The sequence below is a fragment of the Vicugna pacos genome, chromosome 26 (assembly GCF_048564905.1).
Source record: "Vicugna pacos chromosome 26, VicPac4, whole genome shotgun sequence".
NCBI lineage: Eukaryota > Metazoa > Chordata > Mammalia > Artiodactyla > Camelidae > Vicugna > Vicugna pacos.
The window spans coordinates 937,530-965,269 of record NC_133012.1 but is presented as its reverse complement, the minus strand read 5'-3'; the positions used below and the strand labels follow the sequence as shown (position 1 = coordinate 965,269).

The 27,740-nt window shown below is 41.5% G+C and overlaps 1 protein-coding gene and 1 long non-coding RNA gene across 2 annotated transcripts in view; one reads left to right on the top strand and one right to left on the bottom strand.

Moving 5' to 3' along the window:
- The window catches only part of LOC140689396 (uncharacterized), a 198,027-nt gene that overhangs the window by 73,288 nt on the left and 96,999 nt on the right, over positions 1-27,740 (bottom strand). The gene's annotated exons all lie outside the window — the stretch shown is intronic.
- Positions 127-27,740, top strand: LOC140689416 (uncharacterized). Its single transcript, XR_012064342.1, has 5 exons — positions 127-286; positions 11,952-12,035; positions 12,190-12,730; positions 24,655-24,771; positions 27,554-27,740. It is a non-coding gene; the product is annotated as an uncharacterized lncRNA (long non-coding RNA).

Below are 27,740 nucleotides of genomic sequence, written 5' to 3'. Positions count from 1 at the left end.
GGTGGTGGGTTGGGGACCCGGCCGGCCCAAGCCCTGGGGTGGGCCCGCTGCCCGGCCGCCCCGCAGCCCGGCCCCAGTCGCAGCGACCCTAGTGCAGGAGCCCCAGCCGAGGGTCCGCGCTGCGGGCGGGGCGGGAGGAGGAGGAGGGGCGCGGACGCGGGAGCGCGCCCAGAGCGCGCGGACGCTGGGCGGGAGCCGGCTGCTCCTGGACCAGCTCCCGGAGGAGGAACGCGGCCTGGGGTCTGGGCCGCCGCTTGCTGTCGCTTCTGCTGCCGTCGCCGAGCAGGTAAGGGGGCGCTGGTGGGCGCGCGCGGGTCGAGGAGCCGGTGGGAAAGGCCGAGGCTGTGCAGCTGGGGAGGCGCACAGGGAGGGAGGGGTGCGGAGGTGAAGCCCAGACCGCGCGGCCCCGTCAGGACCCTGAGGCGGGTCCCGGGCCCGCCACCCCGGTTGCGGTGCCCCCTCCCCGCCACCTTAGTATTCCCTGAACCCCGCGTCTTCGCCGCCGCTCATATGCGGGTTTGGGGAAGTGGGAACAGCTCCAGGAGCCGGGAGGGCGCCGGGCTGGCCCTCAGGCCGTGGCCTTCCCGCAGTAGGTGGACCTACCCTGGGAGCGGAGGCCGCCCTGGACCGTCCTGGGCACAGGCGGACTGGGGCGGAATAACGGGCGAGGCCTGGGCCTTTGGGAGCTTGTTGGCCTGCCCCCCCCACCCCCCCAGAGATCCAAAGCTTTTGAAGAGTGTCTGCTGTTTGCCACAGTGGCTGCACCAAACTCCTTCCCCACCAGCGGTGTAGGCGGCTTCCTTTCCCTCCGCAGCCTCTCCAGCGTTTCTCCCTTGTGGACTTTTGAATGAAGGTCTTTCTGAGTGGTGTGAGGTGATACCTCATTGTAGTTTGGACTTGCATGTCTCTGATAATGAGTGATACGGAGGATTTGTTTCATCTGCCTGTTGATCATTTGTATGCCTTCCTTGGAGAAAGGCGTGTTTAGTTGTGAGCATTTCTGGATTGGGTTGATTTTTGGTCATTCGGTTCATTTTGTGATTTGTTCATATATTCTTGAGATTAACCCCTTGTCAGTCTCATCTTTTGCGAATATTTTCTCCCCTCTCGTAGGTTGTCCTTTTGTGTTGCTTATAGTTTCCTTTGCTGTGCAGAAAGCTGATAAATTCAGTTTGGTCCCATTTGTTTGTGTATTTGAGCGTTCATGTCTGTTTGCTGGGGTACACTGCCTGAGGAGAGCGTTGCTGACGTGTGTGTCAGATGTTTTGCCTGTGTGTTCTTCTGAGAGGCGTGCAGTGTCTTGTCTTACGTTTAGGTCCTTAAGCGATTTTGAATGTATTTCTGTGCACGGTGTGAGGGAGTCTCCTAACTTCATTGATTTCCATGCAAGCTGTCCAGTTTCCCCCGCGTCATTTGCTGAAGAGACTGTCTTTCCTCCGCTGTATGTTGTTCCTGCCTCCTTTGTCGAAGATTACTTGAGCAGAAGTTTGTGGGTTTTCTCTCTGGACTCTATTCTGTTTCCTTGATCCGTGTGTCTGTTTTTATTTTCCCCTCCTTTTCCAGTTTTGCTAGGTAAAATTATTACAGTTCGAGCGCACATACACGTTACATTGCATGTAGATACGTATATACAGTGTACTGCACTTTTTTTTTAGTTTCCGTAAATGTACTACTTATCGTTTCTAGGAAGAGACTAGGTTTTTAAACTTAGATAGTTATCAAGGGACTAAAGCCAACTACAAAATGAGAATCAACAGAACACGGTAATACGATCATGGAGGACAGTCAGGTGTGCTTACACACATTGAAGAGATGAAAATGAAAATCAGTCCATTTGTGACCTTATTGTTACTGTTACTGTTTTTTTGATTCCTCATAGAAATGATATAATACGGCATTTTTCTTCCTCTCTCCGGCCCACTTCACTTAGAATGACAATCTTCAGGTCCATCCGTGTTGCTGCAAGTGGCATTATTTTATTCTTGTTTTATGGCTGAGTACTGGTCCATTGTATACATGTACCACATCTTCTTTATCTAGGCATCTGTTGATGGACATCTGGGTTGTTTCCATGTCTTGGCTGTCGTAAAGAGTGCTGCTGTGACCACTGGGGTGCACATGTCTTTTTGCATTTTCTGTTTCTCCGGATATGTTCCCCGGAGTGGGATTGCTGGATCACGTGGTAGGTTTGTTTTCGTGTTTTTGAGGAACCTCCATGCTGTCCTCCATCGTGGCTGCACCAGTCTACCCTCCCACCCACACTGCTGGAGGATTCCCTTTTCTCCACACCCTCTTCAGCATCTGTCACTTGTAGACTTCTCAGTACTTCCAATATGAAATTGTACAAAGTCATGATGTAATATTCTTAGTAACAAAGGAAAATGAAAAGTATTCTTCTGTAGACAGTAAAAAAATCATTGGCTTCACAAAACAGTTTAAAAAAGAAGAAAAGTTCTCTGATTAAAAGGGCAGCCTCCCAGGTGAGGATAGCTCACTAGAATTCACACTGACCCCTTGTCCGTCCTGAAAGTCCCATAGTATCGACTGAAAACATAGAAATCAGTGGCAGATTATTAAAGTTATACATGTTCGATGTAGGGAAAAAATAGAAAATGCAAATATGCTAAAAGGAAATAACTGAATTCCTTCCTTTCAGAGAAAACTGTTTCAGAGGTAATTATTCCTATAACCTGGAGTATCTTTCCAGACCTTTTTCTTGAGAAAAAATCCATATTGATATAGTTGTTTTTTGTTTTTTGGGGTTTTTTAAAATGGGAACTTGCTGTTTTTAAATTTTTTTCTCTTAACTGTACATCTAATGTTCATAAATAAAATTCTGTTGCATAGCTTTTAGTGGCTCTAAAGTGTTTTGTTGTTCGGTTAGTATCAGGATGGTTTTGACCAGGGGTAAAGTTGTTTATATATGATTGACTTAAGGAACCAACGACATGTATTGTCTCACATAACATATAGGTCAGAGGTGTCATTAAGGACATTTTTTTTGCCTCAGTCTCAGTTTATCGGTTTTGCCTTATGCTTGTCTCCTTCATGGTCACAAGAGGTGCTGATGTAACTTACGGCTTCACATCTTCGTAAAAATCGCATCAAAAAGGCAGGAAAGATTGTCCTCTCACATCTCAGTTTTCTCAGTGAGGAAGACCTTTTCCCCTGAAGAAGCCCCAGAAGATGTCCCCAAAGTTTCTGTTGACTCAGATCAGGTTATTGCAAAGGTTGAACGCGGACACTTTTGGCCTCTGTGGGAAGTAGATTTTTGGTAAGGAGGTAGCTAGGGCAGGGTTTGGGGAGTGATACCGGGGGAAGGCCGCTGCCGGCCATCGGGTAAGGTGTGCCGGTTTACGCATTCTTCCCTCTGTGTCAGGCATGATGAGTGTGCTTTTTACTATAAACAGTGGTGCACTGAATATCTTTGTAACCACATTTTGAAGTACATGTTTAATTATGTCCTTAAGGTAGATTTCTAGAGTGGAATAATTGGTTCAAAAGGATTAAACATATTTAGAGCTTTTATAAATACTGCCAAACTGTTCTCTAAAAAGGCTGTACACGTCACACCGCCAGCTAGTGTGCTGTGTGTGCCCCTCTCTTACCACCCCCCATACTGTCTGCCCTTGTGTAGCTACTGTCTTTTTTCTAAAATGTTATCTTGGCCAATATAGGTGGGAAATGGTATCTTATTTTTTAAATTTGTGTTTCTTTCATTACAAATGAGGTTAATATATCGGTGTTGTTATTGGCTGTTTGTATTCCTTTTTTATGAACTGCTCGTTCATTGTCATCGCCTGTTCTCTTTTTAGTAAATAGGACTTAATTTAAAGTGGGAATGTAGTGTGAAAAATGCCAAGACCTTCATACTGCTGACAGGACTGTATGGTTGTAGCGCATGTCTTGGGGAGTTAAAGTCGTGTTATTGTTAAATATCAAGAACTGAAATAACTTCATTGTTTCTGTTACTAAAATTAAAAGTTGTGTGTAAATTGTATAAAATGAGATACTTTTCTTAAGTAAAAAATTTGAAATGTTCTATGATTTTTAAATTCATTAAGCATGCCCAGTATTCCAAGCATAGTAAATTAGGATGTTTTTACAAGATGATGTAGCATTTGTAATAGAGGAGGCATTGTTATCCGTAGCATGAGTGTAATGGTGATACGAAAAGCTGTTGTCTGACTTATCGTTATAATAATGAAATGATTTAACACTGAATTTTTATGAACCAGGTGCTGTGCTAGAATTTTGTGGGGCTTTTTTCCCCCTGTTATTTCTGAAATACACAGAGTTCAGAGTAGATGTATAAAAATACTTTTTCTAAATGAAAAATGCCACTCCCTTGACCTTCTCTGATTCCCTGTCCCCAGAGTAAGGCCTTGCGCTGATTTGCGTTATTTGTTGTCATTATCTCCAAATAAGATGTTTATATTGCTCTTACTGTTTTTTAATTTTAGACATTTCTCTAATTCCCAGTGTAAAGCTTTGCTCTTCTGCTTCCCAGCCATTACGCTTTCCCTTCCCGCTCCCCTTTTCCCAGCGTTTGTAACTCAGCGTTTACATGACTATGATCAGGACCGTTCACAGTATTAAGATTAGGCAGCACTGTCCGACTACATGATGTGTTATCCTCACCCTGTACCGCATCTTTATTTCATTGCATTAATACAGTGACTTGGTTTGTGTGGGTTCCTGTGCGCTCACTGCTAGCTAAGCCCAGAGCTCTACGCTCAGGCACACCGGGGGCTCCGTCAGCCTCACCCAGCCTGAAGAAGCTGCCCCCGGAGCCCTATTCTGTCCGACTGGCCCTCGCCTCGTGCGGCTGTCACACAGCCATCGTCCTGGGAATTCCATGTCTCTGTCCTGTGATGGGTTTCCTGATTTCCCGTTTCCTGTATCTCATGTGTGTCTTAGCTTTACTCCGTTTGTGTGGGTCATATCCTCGGGTAGCTTCCTGAGCACAGAGAGGGCACAGGAGACACGCGTTGAGAGACTTTATATGAGGAAGGGGCAGTCGCCTTATGCAGAGTGGTACCGGAGATCTGGCTGTTTCTCCCAGATTGCTCCATTCCCTTCCACTACCAAAGCCCTGTATTTGGTGCTGCCAGTGTTTGAGTCTTGAGCTGGGCAGGACCACAGCACTACTTCATGGCCACGTTTTGCTGAGTCCAGGCCCATCCTTTGCATTCCCATCCTTTGCATTGTACCATACTGCCCAGTGTATAGCTTTATTGGTTTCTGTTAATAGTTTCCTACATAGGAACTCTTGATGGGTTGATTTTAAAAAGTGGATCTGTGTATGTATGTGTGCGTGTGCAAGTATTCACATACCCTTTGCTATTCAAACTCAGGAATTGAATAGATTTGGATATATTTTCAATTAAAATTCTCACGTCCTGGGGGAAGGGTATAGCTCAGTGGTAGAGTGCATACTTAACATGCACAGGGTCCTGCATTCAGTCCCCAGTACCTCCATTAAATAAATAAGTAAACTTAATTACCCCCACAAAAAAAAAAACAAAAAATTTTTTTTCACCATCCTTACTACTAAGTGTCTGAAACTCAGAGACCAGTTAGATTTGGATAACTCAATAGCCCCCCCGCACCCTGGGCTGAAGTTCTGCCATCTGAACTTGAAAACTAAATAGATTAATACATATACATACACACATGTATCACTGATCAAAAACATGCCTGGAAACAATTCCATCTAATAGTACTCAAATTTAAAGGGATGTGAATAGAGGGCTAATGATTATTTCACTTTATGGGGAAAATAAATACACCATCAGTGTTGTAGTTGGGGGTTGGCAAAGAGTCTGGACATCTCTTTAGTTCATATCAGGTGACCCCTTTGTCTCTGAGTGTTTGTATTAGAATATTTACCTTTGTAAGTGCCTCACCTGTATCAAGCTGTTCAGTCCTCATAATATAACCTTACAGAGTAAGTCCTATTATCATCTCCATTTTACTGATGGGGAAAAGAAGGTACTGAGATGCTAAGCAACTTACTAAAGATTGTACAACCATTGTACAGTGGACCTCATATTTGAACCAGAAGCCTAGATCCGGAGCCTGAAGTCCACTGTACTAAATTCACTGATAATGCTGTAAATGTTTTCATATAAGCAATTCTGGGGCAGGGTTGATTGGGTCTGGGAGCCTTTGTGTCTGTAGATTTGCAGATTTCATGAAATAATGCCAGGTGTGTAACCAACACCGGGGTTTAACACAATGCTATTTTGCCATATTTGCCTCACATTTTTTTATCCCAAAGATGCTGCTAAATACCTCCTACCCCAGTCCTGTTCCTTTCTCTCTCCAGGGATAATCACTTGTAGTTTCATGAACTTAGCTGCTTGTTTATGCATCCATGGTGTCTAGGTAGTGCTGTGTACTTACATCCCACATTTTCCTATTAGAGTTTAAACGTCAGTACTGGCTGTCTGGGTATTAACAGTGGTAGCAGTGTGAGAATGTTACCAAGTCCAAACTCATTCTGCTTGCCGCACACAGGCCAATAAATCAGGAGATGAGGTGCTGGGGCAAGGAATAGTGACTTTATTCAGAAAGCTGGCAGACCGAGAGGATGGCAGAATAATGTCTTGGAGAACCATCCTCCTCCAATCAGAATACAGGCTCCTTTTACACACAAAAAAATAGGGGAGGAGGTGTGGTTGGTTGGTGCAAACTTCTTGCTGCAGGAATTCTCTGTTCTTGCAGCTATGCACGTGGGCCAGGTCATGGTGCCCCTGTAAAACCTCCAACAAAACAAATGTTATTTTTATTCTGCAACTTGTTTGTCTAAGTGCATAAGTGTCAATATCCTTCAAGGTCAGAGCCCCGAGAATAGGCTCTCCTGTGTATTTCAGGCTAAAGACAACACTTTCACAAAAGGTGCAGAGTGAGTAAGACTCAGCCTAGAAAACAGGGCACAGTGGTTAAAACTAAAGGCACAGATCCGACGTGGAGTCAGATTCTCTACTACAAGAATACTCCGCTCAGTTAAGCAGAAACTTCTCAAAGGACATTATACGTACCCTTAGGGATAGGCAGTCACACTTAGGAGTTAAAATAAGACACCTATAGGCATTCATTTTATCTAAATTTTTGGAAAGAATCTTTTTCCAATTTGTTTTAAATAGAGGTATAGTCCGTTTACAGTGTTGTGTCAGTCTCTGGTGTACAGCACAATTCTTCAGTCAAACATGAATATATACATATATTCATTTTCTTACTGGTTTTCACCATGAGCTACTACAAGGTATTGAATATATTTCCCTGTGCTATACAGTATAGACTTGTTTATTTTAAGAACTTTACTTTTGTTATGAGTTTAACATATGTTCTTGATGACATGCCAGAGTTCTGTTGGTGAAAACCATCATAGGGTTTGAAAGCCAGTTATTTATAGTGAAGAGAATATCATTCTCTTTGGATGTAACTGATTGTTTAAAATAGAAACTAATATCTTAGTCATAGATTTTATATTTTAGAATGAGCTTTGCTTTAAAAAGTACTTCATATTTACATTGAAAATTTTAATTCCACTGGATAGGAGTCATGCAGTCATTAAATTGACAGTCAACACTTTTGATATGTAAGATGGAAAAACTATAGATCACAGTGTGACTACCACTAACTCTTAATTTTCATTTGGCGTTTCCAAACCACTGCTCTGAGTTTCTTGATGTTGCCACTTAATTGTCACTTTTAAATTGGCATTAAGGGTGCTTTTAAGCTGTGTATAAGTGTAACAGAAGAAAACATATGACTCCATATTAGATCTGTTCCTTTAGCTTTAACCCTGTGCCCTGTTTTCTAGGCTGAGTCTTGCCAGCTCTGCTACTGCTGTGAAATAATGTTGCCTTTAACCTGAAATACACAGGCGAGCCTATTCTCCGGGTTCTGACCTTTAAGGATGTCAACTCTTCTGCACTTATGTAGAGATGGCAAGTTGCAAACTAGAGAATAACCTTGTTTTGTTGGAGGTTTACAGGGACACCATGGCCTGACCCACATGGACAGCTGCGAGAACAAAGAATGCCTGCAGCAACAAGTTTGCACCAATCAACCATACCTCCTCCCCTGTTTTTCTGTGTAAAAGGAGCCTGTATTCTGACTGAAGTAGGATGGTTCTCCGAGACATTAGTCAGTCATCCTCTCGGTCTGCCAGCTTTCCAGATAAAGTCGCTATTCCTTGCCCCAACACCTTGTCTCCAATTTACTGGCCTGTCATGTGGCGAGCAGAACGAGTTTGGACTTTCACTGGTGTTTATTTTACATCTGGGAGCAGAACTCCTGGGTCAGAGGGGGCCCTTACCTTCCTGGTCAAGAACATCATCCTTTCTAAAAATTGAGCAAGTGTGTGTTCCAAGCCCTGTGCAGACCTGGGAGGAGGGGAGCAGCAGTCTGACCATTGCTCAGGGACATCTAAGCCACTGCCACTGCCTGCGCCTTGCTGTGGAGGAGGGCGGGGGCTTTGAGAGGGGGGAATGGTGGGGCCTGCTGATGCCCCACCTCCCGCCCCTCCCCGAGTTAGGAGCACAGGTGCTGAGCAGGGAGCTGCATCGAGTGTCAGGCAGGAGGGAGAGGGTGTGCAGCGGCGTCAAGGCCGGAGAGGCAGCCACGACCCAGGATCACAGGCCAGGAGTCCTGAACAGCAGAAGTTTGTCTTCCTACAGTTCTGGGGGTGGGAGGCCCAGGCGAAGTCCGACGAGGTGGCTTTCTGGTGATGACAATCCTCCTGGCTGCCAGCTGGCCATCTCCTCGCTGTGTCCAAATGTGGCGGGGTGCCAGCTCTGGGGACTCTCATGTAAGGACATCATATCAACCAGGTAGGGCCACCCTTGACACCTCACTCAGCCTTTGCATCTGCCACAGGGGGACATCAATCTGTGAATTTGGGGGACACAAACACCAGTCTGTAAAGGTGAGAGGAGTCCGAGGACCTGAGGCAGGTGGGGGTGAGAGCGAGGTGGCATTCAGGTACCTGCTGTCATGAAACCAACCACCCCTAAACGCAGTGGTTTAAAACAATCCCCATTTGTCCCTGCAGGACTGCACAGAGTGGGCAGCCCAGGGGGCCGGCTCCTCTCCGCTGCCTGGGACCTTGGCCGAGGCCTTGCTCACAGGGGCTGTCACCCGGGGCTCAGCTGGGTTGGTGGCCGGGCCTCAGCCTCCGTGTGGCTGCTGGGTTTCCTCACGGCCTCGGGGCTGGTTTCCAAGAGCATTATACCTATCATTCTTCTAGTGTTGGCAGCATGCGAGGCCGCACTGGGTCTGGCCTTGTTAGTGATAATCTCAAATACATATGGCACAGATCACGTACAAAATCTTAATCTCTTATAATGCTGAAAATCATTTTATCCTCCATCATACTAATTCCCTTAACTTGGCTGTCAAAAAACAGCATAATCTGAATTAACTCCACTATGCATAGTCTACTAGTTAGCCTCATTGGCCTTTCCCTGCTCAACCAACACAGCGACAACAGCACCAACTTCTCACTTGTATTTTTTTCAGACTCCCTATCAGCGCCCTTACTAGTCCTAACAACATGACTATTACCCCTGATACTTAACTGCCAGCCAGTCCCACCTCTCCAAAGAGCCTGTCACACGAAAAAAACTGTATATTACTATACTGGCCCTGCTACAAACTTTCCTAATCATGACATTCACCGCAACGGGTGCATGAAAAAGGGCACTTCCCCCCAACGCTGTTTTCTCGAAGTTGGTTGTTTCATTCTCAGTATAAAGACTCAAACCATCGCCCATGAAAACCTGACCCCATATTGTTTTTTTATTTTTATTTTTATTTTTCTGAGCTAGTATCTCACAGAGTGTTAAAGTCTTCTCTCCATACCCTACCCAAGAAAGTAATTACGTGTGAGTATGTGAGAGAAATATGGTTAAATTTTCATACTTACTCGTTCAGCAAGTAACTGGGTAGACAGTTATAGATATGATAGAAGCTTTAAAAAAAATCCTCACGGATCAGCCCTTCCATCTAGCAGTGTTTAGTGTGTGTCAGTGCTGTCTTAAGTAGCATTAGCCAGTCTAATCTGAGTAGTTCATTCAAAGGTACTTTCTGTATTAACTATCCAGCCGTTGTATTTTGGGTCTGGTTAATGGGGACTATTGAGTTTGCTGCAGCATTTCCTGACTGGCGAATGAAAGCCCTGATGCATGCGGAGAAGTATCTTACCACAGTTCACGTGAGGCCTTCCCCTATTCTCTTAACTCCTTGCTTTGTTCCCTCTTGGCCTTTATTGTGGCCAGCAATGACCTGTTCTCCTGTGTGTTTGGTTTTGTCTTTCCCCATTAGATCGTCTCTACGATGATGGGGAGTGGATGCTTGTGGCTCATTCACCATCGTCTCTCCAGTTTCTCCCTGGCCTCTTTTCAATATTCAGTAAACATGGCATACATGCATAAATAGATTAAATATTTAACGTGCAAAAAGGGTAGGCCAAAGCAGTGCAAGCTGGAGATAAATGGTACCTAAAAGACCTGAATTTGAATCTCAACTTTAACATTAACTAGCTTAATGCTAAGGGTTTTTTTTGGGGGGGGGGGTGATGAGAACTTTTAAGATCTAATCTCTTACCGACTTTTAAATATGCAGTACAGTTTATTAACTATAGTCACCAGGCAATACCCATTACATCCCCTAGGACTTATCTGTTTTATAACTAGAAGCTCGTATCTTCTGACCACCTTCACACATTTTGGCCACCCCTATATCACTATATCATGAGATACTCTGATAGGCCTTGGGTGACAACTAAATTTTAGGGAACACAGATCATGTTAAAGTGGTATATTTTTACACAGCAAAACTCTTGATGAATGAAAGTTCCTGAAGAAATGTGTTTTTTTCCTCTACAGTCAAAAAACCAAAATTATCAATGAGTCACTGTTCTCACAGCTTATTTCATGAACTTTTAACATTCCTATCACATTGGTAAGTGACATAACCCCTTCCCAATGGCCACGTGGGGCAGACACTGCTTCTGGGTGGGTGAACATGGTGAGTGCCAAATGAGGTCATACTTGTTCCCTCTGGGTCATTGAGCTTCTGTCTCTGTCTTAGTTTTCACAACTATAAAACAAAAGAAGTCACACTTGTGCGAAGTGTTTCTGAGCGCTTCTTTAAGGACAAATTGAGATCATGGATGTGAAGGCATGTTACATTTTTAAAACATTATATGAGTAAAAGATCATCTCCCAACCTTAACTAGAAAAATAAATGAGGAAAAATGTGAATACAATGAAGAGAACTTGGGAAAGTTCCAGCATGCTTTATTAGTGCCAAAGTTAGCCCCCATTCTCCCACAAACAAAAATGGTGGGGGAGGGGCGATTGGAAAATGACTGTGAAAGGAGACAGTAGAAAGATTGTTTTGTAAAATACGAAGTGTGCAGGCTGTGTGCATTTTCAAGCCTGATTTGTAAAAGGATGGGCAGTGCTGGTGATACCTGGCGGGCTTAACTCTCCTTTAGATAAGAGGCTGGAGAGATGCGAAGTGGCCCAGCACCAGCACCTGGTGAGAGAGACTGTCACCTCTCAAATAAGAGAAAGGGGGAAATCAGCCAGCACTGTAGTCACCTGTGTACCCTAGTCTCTTCCTTCTTCCACATGCTCTCCCAATTCCTTCACAAACTGTGCTTAATTGATTGTGTTGCTTTTTAGTTATAAAATTCAGCCCCTCTGAGAACCCCTCCCGTATACAGGGATTGGGGGAGAAAGGATGGAGGGAGGGAAACCAGAACTTAGTCCATGCCCCAGTGATTGCACACTGGAGGCATGTCGCTGTACAACACAGCCCGGGAGCCGCTTTATTTGTTTGTCAATGAACTTTCTACTGTGGCCCTGAGATGTAGGTCAGGCTCATTGGAAATACCAGCCGCGGATCACATGCCGTCTTTATTATATTTCCAGACCGGGTGCTCCGCTGATTCCTGCACACTGGAGTGCGTCTGCGCTGCAGGAGGGAGAGGAGACACCTGTGCCTTAGGGACGCAGGTAGAGTCCCATCTACCTTCCTGAGGCTTTCCGGGGTGCTTTCCCATCCCCTCAGCCCTCTCTCCTCACCACCATCTCCCCTGCCGTCTTGGCCCCCAGCCTCTCTGTTTAACCCGTGCCTTTCCCTCTCTCTCCCCGCTCTGCACCTCAGCAGAAGACACAGAGGGCTCCTCCTAATAGCTGGGGAGGGCTTGGCCTGCAAGAAGAAAGCACCCTCACCTTCCGCTCCCCTCCCCTCTGCGGCTGCCTCCTGCCACTCAGGAGGTACGACGTGTGGTGCGGTCCAATGAGGGCCCGCAGTGTCCGCGGGGGCCCGCCTCTCACAGCACCTTCGCCAGTGAGCGGCGGGCGGAGGCAGGACGCGCTCCGATCCTATGCCTCCAGTCCGGGCTGCTGGTGTGAGCCGGCCTGAGCGCAAACGAGGGACGGCGGCTGGAGCTGCCGGTGGGGCTGGGCGCGCAGCCCGACAGCGGAGGCAGGCGCGCGGTGCGGGGCCGGAGAGGGCGCCAAGACCCTGGCGGCGGAGGGCGGCAAGGGGGCTGCCCGGCGACCTGCGTCCGAGCGCGGGAACCCAGTGCCTGGCTGGAGAAGGTCTGAGGTCCGCGCTGTGGAAGAGGAGAAATACTTGCCGCAGCTGATGGCAGAGAAAGAGCCAGGATCCATCATTTGAGCACCGCTGCGCCTTTTGGCTGAAGGTAGGACTGGCCCTCTGAGCTGGGCAGACCGCTGGTCCCCTCTTAACCGCGGCGGGGTTCGGGAAGCGAAGGTGGGGGAGGACCCCTGTCTCCTTTGCGGAAACTGTCCCTGAAGATGCTCCAGAGCTGCGGACAGAGCCCGGTTTCCGGGTGGCAGATGCTGCCTCCCCGCCCTCCACGTCTGAAGTCGGCGAGACCAAAGCTGGGAGGTCTAAGGGCAGTGGAGATGTGGCCCGTCAGGGTCACTGACGGAGGAACCTAACAGTGAAAGGGTTATTTTCACTCTGCAGAGGGAAGGGAGATCAGTTTGGAGTGAACGGTGATAAATGTAGTGTTTTAAGAGCGTCTTCGCTATAAATCAGCATTTCTTTTCCTTTTCCTTCTTATTTTTCTGTCTTTTGTTTTTTTCTTCCTTCCTAGTGATTTGATATTCTTTAGTCTAACTACAGTTTTCCTATGAAAAGCCTTTGGAGAAACCTAGATGAAATGATGCGGGTTCATTTGTGTTTGTGAATAGGGAAGAGGCTAAAGTGCTTATCAATTTGAAGTGTGGTGAATGGGGGCCCTGGGAGATCTGTTTCCTGGGGTCACTCCGCAATTGATCAGCTGTTTTTACAAAGTGCATTTTCTTTTGTGTACCTGTATTGTTAAAAGAGATTTCATTCCCAGGGGAACATAAATGTTTTTTGCGTTCCTTTGAAAGGTTGTTTAAACACACACACACACACACACACAAACTTTAATATGACAGACGTATTAACTAAATTACTCCATTATCTTGAAATAATGCCATCTAACTGCTCAAAGGTGCTCACGGTATCTGTAGCAATCTATATATGCCTTTTCAAAAACAGCTGCAGATTTTTAAATTAATGCCTCAGTAGTGAACTGCTTCATCTCATCAAATTGACTACAGTGCAGTTTTGTAGCTTGGGTAGTTATGAACTTACCTATAGCAAAACTAAAAGTAACACCTTTCTCTTCCTCAGCCCTTCAGCATTAACAGAAATGCTTACTTTTTTGAGATTTAGTTGACATAGGCATTAGGCTTATTGAAATGCTTTGATGAATTACTGTTTGCAACAACAAAGTGTCAGGGGTTTTTTCTGTTCTGTATACCAGGCAATGAAGGAAAGGTTTATAATCAAACTATTGAACACGTAAAACAATGAAACTTTCTCAAGGAACAAGTTGGTTTTGTGGAGGATATGGAAAGGAAAGTGCAATCTTGCTTTACTACATTCTTGGTTACTGAATGAATAAAGTGGAAATTAAACTTAAAAATGAAAGCCAATTAAAAAATTAAACTCACCTCTATTAAAAAATAAAGGTAATTATATAAAATAATAGGAATATTGAGAATTAATTGTTCATCAATGATTAAGGATGTTCAAAAAGATTAAAAATGCAGTTAAGTCTTTTTAAATCGTTTACTTCAACATATTTTCCAGAAGCATCATTTAAGTGATCATGTCTTTAAAATGGAAAAAAAAAGTTACAGATTGATCATTTTCTCAGATCTGCTAATTGGACTTCTTTTGGGGACAGCAGGCTCAATGATTAATTCATGAGGCATTTAATGAGAGTTAGTGGACTTACCGTTGAAAACTGCGAAACAAAAGAAGTGGATGTGAGGAAGTCTAACTAGTGTATCATTCCCTTTAGTGTCGTGGTCTGTATGCACAGCTTTCTTTGCTTTTGGGGGCGGAGGGAGGGGGTGGAGATCAAATCAGAATTTTCAGATGGTGGAACAGAAGTGTTTTCTCATGTCTTCTTTTGAATTTGAACCTTAGTGACTTGATTCTGTTTCTGCTGACCTTAACAGGTACCCATCCTCCCCACCACGATACCCACATGTACTATAGCTACCAGATACATATGTTTCCTTGTATTCATATTGTATCTTTGCTGTTTTGTGGGTAGGAATTTAGTAGTGCTCTTAATAGACAGTTGTATAGTTAGCCCACTTCTCTCCTGGCAGAAAGAGTCCTGTAAATACAATTGTTCCATTTCTTTCTCTTTTCATCCTCGGTGGTAGCTGGGGTACCTTGGGGAGAACTGGGCTATGTGGCCTAGAATTGAGGCGTGTCAGGCATGTTGTTGAAATGAATTTAGAATGGACTTCCTGTCTCCGTCCGCTTCCATGCAGAAGTTAGCTGGTCGTGTCTTCAGACTTGGGTCCTTATCAGGGTATTCATTTTCCTTTTTTAAAAAATGAAACAATATCCGTCTTACTTTCAGCTTTAAAAACTGTGGATCTGCCCTTAACCAGATACCTAGACTATCTGAATTCCAGGTATTTGTCAGATGATATAACCTCAGACTTACTGATATTTAATGTCTATTGAAAGGTTAGTTGGGGGCCATTTTACTTGTGGGAAATTTCCTGAAGCTTATCCATTCATGTAGAAACTTCACATCTCCAAATCTTGCCATCAGCCCTTTAAAAATTAATCTGCCTGATGGTCCAAGGTGGTTTTTTCTAAATTAACACCTGCATGAAAACTAGGCATAGGACAGTGGACACTCTTCATTTGTCCTTATCCAGTGTTCCTGTGCCTTACAGATTAACTGCTAATTGACCCTAAAAGTAGAATTTCTTTTTCTTCAGTGGAGAGTAAATGATTTCCTTGTCCTTTCATTGTTCAGTGCATTTTTCACTTTTGTCTATAAATTAGAGTCAGAAAAGGGTAAGATAAAGGTCACTTATAAATTCATATCTATTCTGGAGAAAAAAGGTTTTAGGAAAACAGGTAATAGGAGAGGTAGAATCACAGTGAAATACTATATTCCCTTGAATCAGGTAGTAATTGTTTTAATTAATAAGCTTTGGTTTTTAGAGCAGCTTTTTTTTTTTTAGATTCACAGTAAAATTAAGCAGAAAGTACAGAGAATTCCTTTATACCCCTTATCAGGTAGGCAGTTTTGATCTGCACAAAATACCTATTTTTCTCATGGGTAGAGGCCAGAGGGGAAATAAAATAACATACATTAGTTCTTACCATGCCAGCTTTATAGGAAACTTCAGAATCTTGTAAAGTTGCTTTGTGTAATATTTTTTAAATTTTTACTTATTTTTTATTTTTATTTTTATTTTTGTGTGTGTGTAATGTTTTGACTCAGTCGTGACCGTACTTTCTGATGTCAGCTCAGAGAACACACTGGAAACTGATCACTTGTTTGGGGATGTTTCATTTCCTGGAAGTTACTATTTCCAGGCGGTGTTCATCAAATCATTCTCAAGAATGGGATTTTATGGACCTTTATGGGGTTACTGTATGCAGTAAATGCCATTTGGGTGAGTTCTGCAGGGGGGTGTCAGGAGCCAAACCCCAGACCCACTGAGTTTGACCTGAGGGGAATGAACCAGGGAGCCTCAGGTCCTGCAGAGTCCCCTTCCACACACCCAGGGGCAAACAAAACAAAACCAAACAAAAACAACCCTGCAGGAAACATGACTTTAGGAAATGTGTGCTTGGATGTGACCAGAGAGTGTCCTTGGTGTCCAGGAGGGTGATTTGATGCTGTCTACGCAGTGTGTTCCCAGCAGAATTCACCCCCTGCACCTACCTAGAGGCTTCTTGATTTCCTGAGATTTCATTCGTCCAGAACCTGGATGAGAATTGTGATCAGTGTGCAGTGGGCACGGGAAAGCACAATTCCTCGTGTCATACATCGAATCACCACAGCAAACCCTAGCGTTATTACCACCGTGGGCGACAGGTGAAGATGGGCAGAGTGGGCAGCTGGACTCAGAGATGTCGCCTGACTCCGGTGTAAGCCCTTTGGCAGGACAGTACCCCCTGCGTAGTGTTGTGGTGTGGCTCATGGATTTTGTGATGTCAGCAGCTGTGATACCCAGCGTCTGAATCTGTTAATTCACAGGGGGATGCAAAGTGATAATTTGTTTAATCTGTCAATGATTTTTATTTATTAGCTAGTATTACATTATAAATAATTGCTTCTACTTCTCTATAATTTGGTAGAATAAATGTTTCATTCTTTCACTTAATGTATAACAGTTTTTAAGATAAGGTATTGCCTTCTTGTCATTTGTCAAAGTTGGTAAATTGATTTATTTTAAACTATCTTGATGTACTTTTGGATTAAAATCTATTTGAAGGGTTTCAGTACATTACAATTTTCACCCTCTTGAAGCTCATATTATTCCATCTCAGGCCAGTGAGAGTTTTGCTCTGTGTATATGTTGGTTCCTGAGTTCTTCTGATATCACCTTAGTTATTGGTAACTTCCTCATTATCTGCCATGACAAAAATTCTACTGTTCCATACCCAGCTTGTTAATTTTCTACCCCTAAACATGCTAATTGTCTAGTAAGCTCTGATTTATTTTAGTGAATGATGGTGTACAACATTCTTGGTGCCAGGGGTACCCATCTGTTGGTCTTTTTTTTTTTCTGGTACAAGTAGACAAGCACTGAACCCTGGGCAGAGCACAGAGTACTTGATATAAACATTTCTTAAGTTCCCACTGGTTCCACTCAAACCAGGACTGTCAGATTTTCATTTAACTTTTTCTGTATTATATCTAGATAGATAATGGTAGGTTGTACGTTTGCCAGTTTTAAAGACACATTAAAAGAAGTGTTTGCTTAAAAATGTTACATAATTCACGTTAGTCGCCAAAGATATTTTCTGTTAATTTGTGAAATTAAACCCCTGATTATACAGGGTTCTTCATTCTGTTGGATGTTTGTATATTCTGTTTCAAGAAATAGAGTTTGTAAAACAAAGGGGATGTCTGTCTTACAGCTTCAGGACAGTTCGGTTTCAAATTGGTCATTGGTTAAACATAAAGCTGTTGTACTGAAAGAGAAGTGTTGGAAGATGTGTCACATAATCATGGCAGAGAACAGGGACTTCTGGGGGTAGAGAGCATGTCTGTATTTTGTCAGCAGCCTGTCCTCAGCCAGGGATGGTCATAAGCATCCCAGGGGAGGCATCACTCTGAGTGCTTTGGTATTTTTGAATTTAAAGTGTTACTATGACCAGTAAGGGCACAAGGAAGTTCTGTAACAGAGTATGAGGGAAGTTAGTCACATTTTGTTCCACTGGATTGTTCTATTTGATTTCTTTTAAAAGTTACATAAAATTCAGTGTAGTCAAATTATATGTATGATTTTCAAGCAGAGTGTTAAGAAAAGAAAATGAACACTCATCCATTTTCAGAGGTTACCAAAATCTTGACTTTGGTGTTTATTATTACACTTGTTATTTGAGGTTAGATTTACCACTCATGCATATAATCATAAGTAAAATATTTAATGTTGCTTGTTGTTGAGTTTTGTGAAAAGTGTCACATGGCTGGAGTTTGAGTTTTTCACTCAAGGTTTTCTTTCTAGGATTTGTTAATGCGATTTCAGAGAGTTGTGGGTAAGTTCTGTTCCCTGCTGTAGATAGTCCACTATGGATATGTGATAGGTTACTTACGCCTTTGTATCAGGCATAGTTTTGAAAATAGAATCCACTCTCTACACAATGGTTATAATGTATAATTCAGGATGAACCTGACTGTGGGACACAGGGAAAGGGACCTTAGGAAGGTTGCCACCCGCAGAGGTGAGACCTGAGCCTGACACCTGCCAGGGCCTGGGGTCGGGGCCTGTGGGGTGGTGTGGGGTGGTGGTGGCCACAGCATGGAGCTCGTGTAGAGGGCAGTAGAGGGCAGTAGAGGGCAGTGATGCAGCCGTGTGTGACCGCTGAGACCTGCCAGGAGCTATGGGCTGCAGTCCAGGCTCGCCTTCTACATCTCGTGCAACTTTCTATCACTGACAGACAGGGGGCACCTGTCCGAGATGTGGACACGTGTCGGTGTGGTGTCCAGGTGACAGTACACCAGTCTTGATGGGTTCCCCGGTTCTTTTTGTCCAAACGAGCAGCGAGACATTCTTGTACACGTGCGAAGACGTCTCTAGAGAGTATCCCTGGGAATGGGTGCCCTGAGGCGTAGGTTAAGTGCCTTTACAGATTTGCAGGACGATGCTAGCAGGGTTGTATCTACTCACAGTCCTACGAACAGGGTATGAGTCCCCATGTTTCCACATTCTGGCCAGTGTTTGGTTTCTGACTTCTTTATTTCTATCATCATAGTGTGTATAAAATGATACCCCATTTGGTCCTAGTTTAATTTTTCTTTAAATTCTTTGGTATTTTATTTTAGTACAATTTATTTTATTTATTTATTGGGGAATGTTAGGTTTGCTTGCTTATTTATTTCTTTGTTTTTTTTAATGGAGGTACTGGGGATTGAAGTGAGGACCTTGTGCATGCTGAGCATGAACTCTACCCCTGAGCCACGCCCTCCTCAATTTTTTTGTTTAAATTCTAATGAGGTTTCAAGGTTCATACTTTTTTCTTTCACTGTTCTAATTCCTTCTTCATGACTGTATCTGTTATTTGTCTTTTCCTTGCAGTTTCAATTTTTTTTTTATTGAAGTACAGCCAGTTTACAATATTGCATAATATTTCGGTGTACAGCGTAATGTCATGCATATATATACATCTGTTCCTTTTCATATTCTTTTTTATTATAGGTTACTACAGGATATTGACTATAGTTCCCTGTGCTACACAGTATAAATTTGTTGTTTATGTGTTTTAATTGAAGTATAGTCAGTTTACAATGTTGTGTCAGTTTCTGGTGTACAGCATAGTGTCCAGTCATACATATACACACGTATATTCTTTTTCATATTCTTTTTCACCATAGGTTACTATAAGATATTGAATATAGTTTCCTGTGCTATACGAAAGAAACTTGTTTATTTATTATAAGTATAGCCCCTTACAGTTTTATACTTGTGTTTTGTAAACTCGTGCTTTATTGTTAGTATATTATGTAGTCGCCAACTTGTGATTTATGTTTTTGCCTTCTTTGTGCTGTATTTTAATGAACAGATATTCTTAATTTACATCAAATTTTTATGTTACTGTTAACGTATTTTATGTTTTGCTTTAGAACTCTTAGGCATCATTTTCTTACACTTTTCTCTTAGAATCTCTATACTTTTGCCTTTCAGACCTGAGTCGAGAATCCATCTGTATGTATTTTTTGTTATGCCGTAGGAAGCAGTTTCATTTTTCTTACTGTGGCGCGCCAATCAGGCTCTGTATTAGACAGTTCCTTCTTTCCTTAGTATACTCGCTTCCTGTTGTTGCTGTCAGTTACCACAGACTTACTGGCTTAAAACACAGCAGGTGTGTCATCTTACAGTTATGGAGGTCAGAAGTCTGAAATGGTCCTCAGAGCCTAAAATTCATGTATTAGTCCGGCTGCATTCCTTTTAGAGGGTCTAAGGGGGAGAAACTGTTTCCTGACTCTTCAAGCCTCCAGAAGCTGCCCTAATTCTTTGGCCCATGACTCCCTTACATCCTCGAAACCAGAAACGGCATCACTCTAACCTCTGGTTCTACTTCCTCATTTAGTTTTTAAGGACGTTTGGCACACCTGGATCATCTAGGGTACAATCCTCATCTCAGAGTTTCTAATTTAATCACATTTGCAAAGTTCCTTTTGCAGAGTAAGATATGTACTGATCCTGGTGTTAGGATGTGGCCCCCCTTAGTGGGTGTCATTCTGCCTCAGTGATCTCTAACACCCCCGTATCACGCATCACTTAAACATAAGCGGGATCTGTTTCTGGAGTCTGGGTTTCATGGCTCTGTTTTCTGTCTGTGCCCCAGGGCTGCAAGTATCACACTATTGTCATTAATACAGCTTGTTAATGAATCTTTGTATGTGATTGGAATAGCCCTCGAGATACTCTTCTGCATCTAAATGTTTTGACTGTTTTCAGGCTTTCACCTTTTCATACATTTTTAGAGCCAGTTGGCAAATTGATTCAAATATTATTGTGATTGAAATTAGAATTGTGTTAAATCTACAGATGAATTGAAAATACTTGAAATCTATACAGCATTGAGACTTCCTCTTCATGAATATGATCTTTCAATCTATTTTTAAATTTTTTAATTATTTAAATTATTTTTATTGAAGTATAGTCAGTTACAATGTGTCAGTTTCTGGTATACACCATAATGGTTCAGTCATACTTATACATACATATACTGGTTTTCATATTCTTTTTCATTATAGGTTATTACAAGGTATTGAATATAGTTTCCTGTGCTCTACAGTATGAGCTTGTTGTTTATCTATTTTACATATAGTAGTTAATATTTGCAAATCTCCAACTCCCAGTTTATTTCTTCCCATTCCCTCCCTGCCATAACCATGTTTGTTCACTATGTCTGAGTCTGTTTCTGTTTTGTAGATAAATTCATTAGTGTCAATTTATTTATATCTATTTTATGGTTTTATTAATGTATTTTGTATATTTGTAAAAGTTTTTATCACCGATAATTAAATTTATTCTTAGTAAATTTTTTCTGGTAAATGGTATCTATTTTTAAGAAAAATCTTTACTAGTTAGTTATATGTTGCTGGTATACAAAATACAATTGATTTTTTATGTTGACTTTCTGTAAAACACTTTGCTAAGCTCTTTCACTAATTCTAATAATTTTCCTGGAATCACTTTAAGCTTTATATATACATAATTATATAAACTATGGATATTATTCTTACTTTCTGATATTTATAACATTTATCTTCTCTTGTTCAGTGGTTTGAGTTTTCAGTGTCAAATAGAACATCAAGAATGTGTGTCTTCACCTTGTTTTTGATATTTATTTTACTATTAAGTACACTATTCTTACTGGTTTTGAGTCAAAACTTTCTATCCATTTAAGGAAATTTCCTTCATTTTTCAGATTATGTGAGTTTTTACAATGATTGAATTTGAATTGTATCAAATTATATTTTCTGTTCAAATAAACTATTAACCTTTTTTCCTCCACTGTCAATAGGTGAATTACAGTTAGAGGTTATAAATCTTAAACTACCGAGGTACCTGTGGTAAACACAGTTCAATCATCATGCATTTTTTTGTGTATACAGCAGGTCTTGGTTATGCTACTGTTTTGTGGATTGGGTTTTGTTTCATGGGTGGATTTGGTCTATAAATTTCCTTTTCTGGTTCAGCCTGCTAAGGGAGTAGGGGGTTAGTATTGCATTTCTTTCTCTGGAGTAGTTTTCTGTTGATTTGCAATCTTGGGGGTTCCCTGGATGAAATTCAAAACTGCTCCCTGTAAACAGAAGGTGAAGGAGGAGTCAGATCACACCAGATTGATAGGTGGCAGGTTTAATGTGTAAAGCACGCTACACACAAGGCTTGTCTTGGCAGTGACAAGGCAAGTAGATCTCCACACATGCCCACCAGAGTCTTAAAAGAGTTTATAGAGAGGGCTTAACGGGGCTCAGTCATGTACACCATCCAGAGAGTCCCAACAGCACCGTGCTGTCTCCAGGCTGTGTCTTTGAGGTGGCTTCTAGCATGGGAACAGTGGGTAGAACATAAATTCCAAGGACAGGGTAGGGGTGAGGAGTCTCCCATTGCCTGGGCCCAGTTCTTGGGTCAACCAGTAGTCATATCCTCTGGAAGACCCCCTCCAGCCTCTGCATAGAATGAAATGATTTGTTTCTTGGAAGTTTAGTGAGATTCCTTTGCCCAACTGCCTGGGACTAGTACTTACTTGTAGGACATTTCATTATGATATTATTTTTAAATATTTGTATAGGTTTTCAACATTTTAATTTTTCCCCCATTCTTAATTAAAGTACTATTCCCATACAGTAAAATGCACAGGTCTTAATGTGCATCTTGATGAGTTTTGACTAAAACATACCTATCCTTTCAACCAAATATAGAATAACTCCTTCACCCCACGTTTCCTTCATGCCACTTTCCAGCCAGTCCAACCCCAGCCTTCTATTCTCAACAAGCAACCACTCTTATGAATTCCAACATCATATAGTATCTTTGTCGCTAAGATTTTATATTAATGGAAAGTCTAACATGATAAACTATTTTGTTTCTGTTTCTTTTGCTCAATATAATGTCTATGAAATAATCCATGCTGTAGTGTCAATCATTCTTTTTTTTAATGGAGGTACTGGGGATTGAACCCAGGACCTCATGCATGCTAAGCTAAGCATGTGCTCTGTCACTGTGCCATACCCTCCCCCTGTTGTGTCAATCAGTAACTAATCCCTTTCTCTTTTTGTATAAACTTTGTCTTTTTCCTTGGATAAACATTGATTTATTTCCAGTTTACTGGTAATTGTGAATAAAATGTCATGTACTTCTTGTGCAAGGCATTGGGAACATATGCTTTTATTTCTCTTGGTTAACTACTTATGTGTAGAATTACTGGGCCATAGTGGGACTCTACATTTAACATCAAAAATAACTGCCAGTCTTCTTCCTGAAGTCACTGTATCACTGTAAACTGTCAGCAGTCCTTCCTCCAGCAGTTCCACAACCTCATCAACATTGGGGCTTTAGTTTGAGCAGTTCTGGTTGGGAGTGGGTGTAATTATTGATTTGATGGAGTTTTTAATAGATTCTGGATACTAGCCATTTTCCAGATAAGTGCATGTGGAGTATTTTCTCCCAGTCTGTGGCTTATATATTTAATTTCTTAATGGATTTTGGAACAGCTCTTTGCTTCCTAGTTAAGTAACCTTTACCATCTCAAATCTGCAAAGGTGTTTGTGTGTGCTTTCCTCCTAGAATCTTCATAATTTTAGCTTTTATGTTTAGGTCTGTGGTAGATCTCAGAATAAAGGTTGCCTAAATGTGAGGAAGGATACAAAAGTTTTTTGTGTGTTTGTTTTGTTTTTGCATATGAATATCCAGCTGTTCCACTACTATTTAAAAAGATTTGACTTTTCAAATTGGACTGCTCCAGCCGTTTTGTTGAAAATTGCTTGACTGTTTAAATGTGGTCTTTCTGAACTTCATACTATTCCATTTATCTCATTTTCCTATAGATAAGACAGTGCCTACTCCCCTACTGCACTGAATATATGTGATGAGAACAGACATCCTTGACTTTATCCTGGATTTAGAGGAAAAGCATTTAGTCTTTCACCATTAACTTGTGGTTTATTTCTTACTGTGGGATCACGGATTTAAAAAAAAAAAAAGAGTAGCTCTGATTTAGAAGGCAGTTCCTTAATTTTATTCATCTTTGTTTCATATGCCCAACATAGTTTTTTGGTGCCTTTTCGTATTTTAAAAATTAATCCGTGAGTGATGACCTGAGTCACTTGGTGTGGTAATGTTCCTTTTGGTAGCTGGCAACGTACTGTGATAACTGCTCTTAGTTCACCTGTCTGTAACCATATTTCAGGATGAATAAACAAACTAAATAACACCCCCCAGAATTTTCCATTTAGGATACTGTTTCGTATATATGTTGTCTCTAGCATTTTAAACTTTTCTGTATGTGTTCATATCTTTTATTTGCTGATCCTTTAAACAACTCTTTAACACAGACAATGTGAGATTAAAGAAGAGTCAAATCTCTTTATTCCCAATCATGAAATTTGGAAGATACATTGTTAGGGACACAATGCTTATCAAACATGAATATTAAATTTTACTTTAAAAATACATTTAAAATACTCACTTTTGCAATTTTGGAGGTGCATAGGCATGTTAGAGCTGTTTTTAGTTTTCAGTGATCTGGTTGAAGAGAAAAAGCCTTTGGAAACTTTGTGATCTATAGTGCTCCTCCCTGTGATGATACAAGTCAGTGATGTGTTTAGCATATTACTTGGGCATTCCTTTAGGAAGAAGCATCTTTTAAAAAGTGGGTCTGAGCTTAGAGGTCTGAGATGGTTCCGTGTGTGTGTCTCTTTGTGTTTGTGTGTGTGGCATGTGAATGGCATCTCTCTCTTAATGGGTAAAGTCTGAAAACCCATAACCTGTCAGTTATGCTTGGTATAAATTATTCCTTTTCTCTACTTTAAAACATTGTATCGATTTTGTTTCCTAGTTCAATTTTGTGGAGAAACTGCTTTGACCAAGAGGAAACTCCTTGAAGAGGCTACAGGAAGGAACAGGTGCTAACATGTCTATCGTGGGCAAAGGATCAATGAGAGATAAAGCAAAGGTATGAACTTTGAATTTGATACTTAACACACACAGGAAGTTACCTGTAACACCCATGGCCACATTTACAAGCACATCTGAACTCTTCCAATGATTTCCTATGATTTTTGCCCTCTGGAACTAATTTATTACACGTTCTGATGTCTCCTCTATAATTTTTGTTTTTCTTTGTTTTTCTTTTTAAAATTTGTTTGCCCTTAAACAGTTTTTTTTTTTTAAAAATTGGAAGTATGGTCAGTTACAATGTGTCAATTTCTGGTGTATAGCGTAATGTCCCAGTCTTGCATATAGATACGAATATTCTTTTTCATTAAAGATTATTATAAGGTATTGAATATAATTCCCTGTGTTATACAGAAGACATTGTTGTTCATCTATTTTTATCTGTAGTAGTTAATATTTGCAAATCTCGAACTCCCACATTTATCCCTTCCCACTCCCTTTCCCACTGTAAAACTGTAAGATTGTTTACAATGTCTGTGAGACTTTCTGTTTTGTAGATGAGTTCATTAGTGTCTTCTTTTTCTTTTAGATTCCACATACAAGTGCTATCATACGATATTTGCCTTTCTCTTTTCTGGCTTACTTCACGTAGAATAACAATCTCCAGATCCATCCATGTTACTGCAAATGGCATTATTTTCTTCTTTTTTATGGCTGAGTAGTATTTCATTGTATAAATATACCACAGCTTCTTTATCCAGTCCTCCGTCAATGGACATTTAGGTTGTTTCCATGTCTTGGCTATCATATATTCTTTAATGTTTTTTGTTATATGTCCTTGAGGTATCTCATAGTCTTAGAGTAGAAACTTCACTTTTCATGCTTTTATGCTCTGACTCATTCTCCAAGATTTAAATTAGGCAGGGCTTCCTGAACCCTTGTGATGGGCTAATAAACCTCTTGTCACTTAACCATAAAACATGAAACTATTCTATTGAAAAATTCTGTTCCTCTCATTAAACTGTTAGTTCCGCAGACCAGAGAAATGTCCTAGTCAGCCTTGCATTCCCAGAGCTTCTGCGTCGGGTCTCCATATTTTCTAAAGCGGGTAGGTGTATATTTTTCATTCCCGTGTAGTTGGACATCTCCTCCTGTTCACAGAGTTTGAAATTGGATTCCATTTTTCCTGTGAGCATGTTAGGTACCAGCATAAGTGTTTGAAAATCTAGCAAGAAACAATTTACTTCTATGAAGTTCCCTTCAGGTTTAATTTGTTGACACTACCTGTTACTTACAATCGTGTTTCTCTGTTGATTACCTCCTGGGTGGTCCATCCTGTTTGTCTCTGCTTAGAGTATGTTCATTGTTTCTTTACAGAATGAAAGGCAGTGGAAACACTGAATAGTAACAGCATCAGTAAGAATGTATTCCACTATAAAGTGTACTTTTTAGAACCTAGGTAAGACCTTAACTGCCAGGGGTGTTGGACATGCGGCTGAAAGAAAACCACAGATACGGATATGGAAAAAATTCCCTTAGTAGACACTTGATGGCAATAAAAAGAAAGCCTTGGCAAATTTTGATTCGTTTACTGCTATTTTGCCTCTATGCCACATGACCTGAGCAGAAAGGAATATTTTATGTGATTTTATTTTTCTAGCAAATAAATCAAACTCACTTGATTCCTCAGTGGACATGTGTATGTGTGCACGTATGTATACAGCCACATAAGCGTCTGTTTCTGCATTAATTGCAGAAATACTTGCTGGACGTACTATGTCTCATTTACAATTCTAGTTCACAGTAATGACTATGAGGAAAAAAATGGCCCTGGAGTTTACATTCCAGTGGGAGAGACAGACAGTAGTTAAGTGAATGAATAAATGTTGTCCTTTCAGGCATCGATAATTGTCACGGGGGAAATAAAACAGGAAGGGAAAAGAGGTTAATGATGGGAGTAGTTTGGTGTGATGATCACGTGGAGAACTGGGTCATGAGAAAGGAGAGTGCAGGGATGATGGCTCTGAGGGAGAATTCGGCCTGTCTATAGCTGTCTGGGCAACTGGAGGCGGATCTTTCTTTATAACCTTATTTATTCTCATGTGGCTGTCACTCACTTTCCTTGCTCACCTTCATAGCAAAATTCTCTGAGAATTTTATTTGCAGTCAGTTGTCCTCACCCATTCTTTTTCTTATTTTGTTTATTAATAAGGTTGATTCTTGCATACATTTAGTGGCCAATGTATCACTTCTTTTTTAAATTTTTAAAATTTTTATTGATTTGTTTTATTTGGGGGGAGTAATTAGACTTATTTACTTATTTTTAAATGGAGGTACTGGAGGTTGAACCCAGGACCTTGTGCACGCTGGGCATGCACTCTACCACTGAGCTCTACCCTCTCCCTATCACCACTGAGCTATACCCTCTCCCTATCAGTTCTTTTTAAAATCTCCTATTCTTTCATTTTTTTCTCTCAATTTTATTGGGATGTAATTGACATACACACTATAAATTTAAGGTTTACAGCATCCTGACTTAACTAACTTACATCATGAAATGACTACCATAATAATTTTAGTGAACATCCATCAAATCATACAGATGTTAAATAAAAGAAACAAAAAACACATTCTTTGTGATGAGAATTCTTAGGATCAACACTCTTTACATTCCTCTGTATCATAGAGCAGAGTTACTGCAGTCATCATGTTGAACATTATGTCCCTAGTACTTACTTATCTTATACCTGGGAGTCTGTGCCTTTTGACCACCTTCCTCCAATATCCCTCCTCCCTTGCCCCACCCACCGCTTGTAACCACAAACCTGATCTCTTTCTAGGTGGTCGTTTGTTTGTGTGTTTTTGGAGTGTAATTGACCTGAAACACTGTGTTAGTTCCTGGTGTACAACACAGAGATTCCATGTATCTGTACACTTCAGAAGGATCACCACAGCAAGTTACCATCTGTCACCATACAGAGTTACTACATAGGCACCGATTGTATCTCCCACACTGGGCGTCTCATC